We start from the raw sequence: 7,145 nt of genomic DNA, 5'->3' as shown, positions 1-7,145 counted from the left end.
ATGAGCTATATAGTCTTTTGTGAGTCGATCTTTTTAACATTAAATTTAATAAGAATCTTTAGTGATTCTTATTAAATTTTTAAAGATGACACGATAGAAGTAATGAATTTTACTTGAAATTTAAGTTGTCTGTCAATAAAAGCTTAATAGTTTAGTCATATTTACTAAATCAATTAATAAAAATGAAAGAAACGACAGTTTATGATATGAAACATGTTAAAACGGTTATAGGTCTCAAGTTTTGAAAGGAATGTCGTAGACTCGTAGGTAATCTAATATAGAATACCAATTTAATAATTTGGGTCAAAAAAAACAAAGAGACAGCACCCTAATTTATTTTTAGAGCGGCTTCCAGACCTTTATAATGACATGACTTTGATTCTTGATTGAATGAATAAATTAAACTATTATAGTCTTTTTATATTGAGTGGGAGGTGATAAATACGCTCCAAAAAATTATTCACTTTTATTGTAAAATAATATAATTATTCCTAAATCGATAAATAAGAAGAAAGAAGTATATTAAAAATATTTATGTCATTTAATTTAGAAGAGAGAGAGAGAGAGTTCATTTAAGTATATTTTTATCGTCTCCAGATTAAAATTTCACGTCGATCCAAGTAGACGGGGGGTCTGTTCGTGCAAAAGTCTGCTTTCACCGCTAAAAGTGGAAGTAAAATGGGACCCACAACTTCACCTTTCTGTTCTAGTATAAGGTTTTGACTGTCGGGACCCAATAATGGAATGGGCAAAGCTTTTGACGGAGACGCGACAAGGTTATGGTACGATTCACGCTCATCAAGACTCAATGGACTGTAGCGCCTTGATTGCGCCACGCGTAAGAAGGTAGGGATTAGGTCAAAAGTGTTTTTTCTTTGCACTGTAGCCGACATAAGTGACAGGGGTGCACGTGGGGTTTCTGAATGGTTGTAAATGAGGACCCACTTGTTGTCAAATCAAACGCCCCGTTTGATTGACCGTAGAATGCGGGATTCTCGTACGAGTATTTTGATCTCTGTGTATTTTGGCGGGTAAAGATTAAACACCAAGATGTTTTCAAACACGCGCTTACAAGATGTGTAGTTTACAAGCTGCGAAACGTAAAGATGTTTTAACCAAGTGGATGTTGTTTTCTTTTGGTAATTTAGGCCAACACTTTTCTAGCTAAATCTACATCCAAAATCAAAACCCTGAAATTCAAAGAAAACGATTGAAAGAAAACTATAGTTTTATTTGAAATACTGACAGTTACACACACTTAACATTATACAGAGAAAGAAATTAAAAAAAAAAAAAATATTGGGGTAGGTGATGGTGAAGGTGGACATTTAGAGACAGGGCTAGGGAGAAAACAAATGTCTTAATAATTTGGTGGGTAAATGTCTTCGGTGAATTTTGGAGTGTTAAGTTTAAACTTTATACCTACTAATCTAACTTCTAACCTAATCTCTCAAATTCCTACTTATGCTTTTGTATTTATGGGAAGTAATTGTAATTCTGCATAGAGAAATTAAACCCGCCTCTCCCTCCAAATTTTTTTAAAAAATTTATTTGTGGTTACATATTTATGGTTACTAGTAAAAACACATGCTATGATCGGAAGTGTGTGCATAAAGTAAAAAATTTATAAGGATAAAAAAATAATATACAAGCATAATTTTATATTATTATTTATTATATATAAAAGTTTATAAAAACATATTATTTATTGAAATAATTAACAATATAAAAATTAAAATAATTTATAAAAAAATTAATATAAAAAAATTTTGTATGTATAATTCTTCGTTTAAGATTTTATTGGTATATTTTTATATATAATTGTTGTTATGTATTTATTGAAATAAATTATATATTTTCTTCTCTAATTAGTTTTCTTTTTATTGAATTTTAGTATTTCCTACTAATATATTATTATCAGTGTTTCTTCTCTAATTAGAATTTTATTTTATTGAATTAAATAAATAAGTTTTTTAATATTATATATTTTCTTCTCTAATTTTATTAAATTTCAGTAATTCAATTTTTAAATAATATATATTTTCTTTTTAATTAGATTTCCTACTACTATATTATTATTATTATTAGTTTTTACTACTATAATTATTTCTACTACTAGATTTTTAAATTAGGTTTTAATATTATATATTTTCTTATCTAATTAGATTTCCATTTGTTGAATTTCAGTATTTCCTAATACTATATAATAATTATTATTATTAGTATTTCATTCCCTAATTAGATTTTCTTTTTTTCAAATTAAAAAAATAAGTTTTTAATATTATATATTTTATTTTCAAATTATATTTCCTTTTATTGAATTTTATAAGAATATTACTACAAGTTAATGATTTGAAACACCTTATACTTTAATTATAGTTTAGATTAAAGCTTAGTTTTAAATAATAAAAAAATAGGATTGCAATCATTGTTAAAATTTATTAGCACTTTATTTATATCATTTATAACCTTATTTTAATATTTACAATATATTATTACGCCAAGGTCCTGGGTGGTGGTTAGAGAAATTTTAGTATAAATTTTGAACTAAATTATCTCAAATTTCAATTTTAAGGCATCGATTTGATACACCTAAACATAACATCAAGGTTATTATTTTGAAATCCCACGTCCGAGTGCTTCGTATAAATTATCTGATTTTACATTGCATTCACAAATTCAAGTTCAAAGAAATAAATAATAATAATACTTCATTAGTCCAAAAAACAAATGTTCACCTTTCTATTTTTGGTTGTCCCATAATAAATGTCTTATTTGAAAAGTTATTATTTTTGTAATATTAGCAATTTAAATTTCTTGTATTTAACTTATAAAATTAAACTATCACATTCATATGAACCTACTATGAATAGATTTGATAATTTAATTACTATCAATATAATAATAATAAAATATTAAAAGGGAAAATTATATTTTGGTGATCAAAATTAAACATAATTATAGTGACCTTAAAGTCAAGAAAAGTTAAATAGTGATCAATTTTGAAACTTAATTGATATTAAGTGACCATTAAGGATAATTTGGTCACAAACACTTAAAAGTTTAATAAAAATTTTAAAAATAAATTTTAGATGACAAAATTGCCATCTAATATAAATAATAAGTCATTAAATTCATCTTCCTCCTATTCTCTCTCTTTCTCTCTAATCCAACGTTTTCTTTTTTTCCTTTTTAGTTTATAATTTACCAATTTAAAAAATTAAGATTTTTTATATCAACATTATCTTTTTTTTACCCTTTATCTATTTTTCAAGGCTCTCAACCATCTAATAATTTTCTTTTTAGTTTACAATTTACCAATTTAAAAAATTAAAATTTCTTTATCAACATTATCTCTTTTCCATCATTTATTTATTTTTCAAGGCTCTCCAGCATGAACGCTCATAACATTTACAGTGGCAAATCATACTTTTGAAACACCCTTTAACAGTTAGTAAAATTATGAAATTAATCAACAATAGTCATTATGTCTTGAACTATAACTAAGTAGTATTAAAATTTTCTAAAAATTACAATCTTATATCTTAAGGAAGATCTCTCAGACAAATCAATTCGTAAAGTATAATAATTATACCTTGAAAATAATGAATAAGAAGAAAATTCACAATTTTCTCGTTATGTCCCTTAGAATCTCGAAGAAAATAATGTATAATATCCATCATCAGTTCTCTCCCATCTTGATCTTCTCTTCAGAGACTCACCCTAATAATCTGTCATCTTTTTGTTAGTCAATTTAAGTAAGTGTTTATTTAGGTTAATGTAAAGGGTAAATTTGTCTACTTACATAATAATATATTATAAAAAGGCTATTTAGGTAATAAACCATTAAATGGTCACTTAATATCAATTAAGTTTCAAAATTAGTCACTATTCACCTTTTCTTGACTTTAAGGTCACTATATAGCAATTATATTTAATTTTGGTCACCAAAATATAATTTTCCTATATTAAAACATATGTTCTTCAAGAGTAAGATTTTCAAATTAGACATTTATTATGGAATGAAGGGAGTACATATGGGGTGGAGCTAATTAAGGCCCAGAGGGGGCACGCGCCCCTGCCCTTGCTCCAACCTACTATGCATAAGTACATATATTTGCTACATACGTATATTTATATGGTAATTTTAAATAGTGTCCCCCTAAAATTTTCAAATTCTTCTAATTTTCTTTTGAAAAAAAAATTACATATATTTCTCTTCTTCAAGTATACCATATATTTTTCTTTTTCTAATTTTTGTTTCGTTTTTCAAAAAATTTCTTTTTTTACTTATGTATAATTATGTATTTTTTTTTTATTTTTTCCACTTATTTTTTTTATCGATGATATTTGTGATTGTATTTAATTAAAATATAATTAATTAATATTTTGATTCTTATATTTGTAATTATATTTTTTTTACAATATTTATTTAGTATATTATTTTATAATTATTTTTTTCTTGTTTACCTTTTAATTTTAAAAAATTATATTTGTCATATTTATTAATTTTTCATTGTGCTCCTTTAAAATAAAATCTTGATTACGTAGCTGGGCATATATGTTTGTAATATCATTTAATATTAGATTATTCAAAGTACACCGTTGATGTACTTATTTCAGTCACCAAGAGCCTTACAGCCTAACAGTATTTTTTCTATTTTTCAAAATGGATGGTAAAGAGTTTTGGCTTTACGTGGCTAAAAAAAAAAAAAAAAAAAAAAAAAAACAAAGAGTAGTATTTCGGTCCTTTTAGAGTCGCATAGAGGTTCGTCGCGTAGTTGTGCGCGTGCAGCTCACCTTGCATGATTGTGCAGAACGTCAAGCTCACAGGAAAGAAGAGAGAAGCTTAATCAAATTCCGAAAGATAGACAGAGGCTTAATAAAAGAAAAATAGAGTAATAAATGATTTTTATTTTTTGTAAACTTGGGAGGAAAATAATTTATCAATAATTCCAAATATTGTACTCCGTATCTCAACAATATTTATGACAAAGACAAGCGGATTAAAGCTGAATATATATATATATTAGTAATTTATTGATTATTTTTTATTTTAGATTGAAATTTTCTTTAAAAATATATAAATATAACGTGGACCCATTTGGGTGGGTCCCTTGCTTCTTTAGAAGGTTTTCCAGTTGTTCACTGTAACTTCACTCAAACAAACTGTAATTCTCTCTCTCTCTCTCTCTGTCTCGTATTTCAATAATGAATGAGGTTGTACGCTTTAGCAAAGGAGAACAACATAATGGGTGAGCGATTAGTTGAATGGGGTCCACGTGGTGCTTGCTCAGTTAATTCTTCAATTCTCTCCTGTACTTGACTGGTGTGAATGAACGAGGGAGGGAGGGAGGGAGGGAGGGAGGGAGAGAGAGAGAGAGAGTCACTTACATTTTATACAGATTATAATGTGAAATACTACATGGATATATATATATATATTGGGAAAGGTCAAAATTGATTGCAGAGTCACTGCCAAATTTGGCTTGTATAGCCAGATTGGTACTGTTGCAGTACTGTAGAATGTGATGTTTAGGTTGCTTTAAGGTACTTTCAATGTTACTCCTTGCTTTCGTCCAATATGTTAGAACCAAAAATATACTCCATTTCAATTTGACCACCCCTCATCTCGTCTCATCACTCACTTTTGCTATGCATGTGTATTATTTACGCTTCTTTTCAAATTAATCTTGTTATCTCTACCTACCTACCCAGCTTGGTGCTTGGTGTGTCATAAGGACAATCGTATTAATATAATTCTCTCTCTACCTATTTATACATATATGCATGTCTTTATGATTCTATATCTGCAAAACTGTACAAAACTCGTACATTTTTTTAAAAAAATAAATTTTACGACTGTCCTAAAACTGTACAAAACGCGTGTGTGGTACAGGTTTTTTTTTTTTTTTTTTTTTTTAATATTTTTTTTTTTTTTGAGTTTTTAAAAATCGTGTTTAAAAAAACTGGACCTAACATATTATAATTTTTCATTATTTTGACTCTCTTTAGTATTGATATTTTTTTGGAGTTTAGACAAAATTACAAATGAATATATTGTTCTGGGTTTATTATTTTTAACCTAATATTTAATGTGTTCAATGACATCTCTAATATCATTATTATTTTTTTCTTGACATAATTTTATAAAATGACAATTTTGTCATTTCGTTAATATAGAGTAATATAATATATATTGTTATAATATAAAGACATTACTAATTTTTCATACTTAAAATCACCTTCTCCTTCCAATTGTCAACAAATAAGGGATTTACTGATAGTTAAAATAATCATCTATTTTGTAATTTATCCAAACCTTGAGATTACCAAATTATAACTCTTGAACAGGGGAAAAGTACATGACTTTGTCAGTTGTGTAGTAGTGATAGGTGATACCAACCTCAAAGAGAGAGAGCATCAAGCACCTTAGGAAGAGTCTTATTTTGCTTTCTGGCCTGTTCTCTCTTCAAGAAGAGTTATCATTTTTATTTTCAGTTTTTGTATTCATCACACGGTCTGATCTTTTGTGATCATTTCCAGTTTTATTGTCAACACTCAAATTATTGGAAAGAGAAAAATTATTGAAATTCCATGTCTCTACTTTGGCATTGTACTTTTCCAAAACCATCATATAAATTTGAACTATGAAACTTCAATTTTGATTTAAGGTCTTATAGTACCATGTAAAACGTGACAAAACTTTTTCGACAATTGTAGAATATATGGAGCTGTAATTTTTTTTTATTTTTGGCGGTAAATAAAACAAAGTTACTGCAGTTGCTAGAATTAAACTTTGGTATTGCTGAAGTTTAGTTAAACATGAAAGCAACCAATTGGAAACCAGAAAGCTCAATCATAGTAGTCAAATCGATCGAGAATCATATTGTGAGTTGATATCCTTATTTTTCAAATCGTGAATCATGTCATTAAAGTAAGATACCTTAACACTTTTGGAAACAAAGATAAACTAAGTAGTGGTACGCACATTAAATCAATTACTTGTGACGTTGAATTTGGTAAATTTTGACCTTTTTTTCAGTCTTTATGATCACACATTTTTTCTTGTGGGTAAGGCACACAGTTTTACTAAAACAAGGAAAAGAGTAAAGAGCACGTTACATTGGTCACCACAAAATTAG

The sequence above is a fragment of the Cornus florida genome, unplaced genomic scaffold (assembly GCF_030987335.1).
Source record: "Cornus florida cultivar Cherokee Brave unplaced genomic scaffold, ASM3098733v1 CherokeeBrave_3.0.0_Hap2_Chr08, whole genome shotgun sequence".
Taxonomy (NCBI): Eukaryota; Viridiplantae; Streptophyta; class Magnoliopsida; order Cornales; family Cornaceae; genus Cornus; species Cornus florida.
This window is presented reverse-complemented; position numbering follows the sequence as displayed.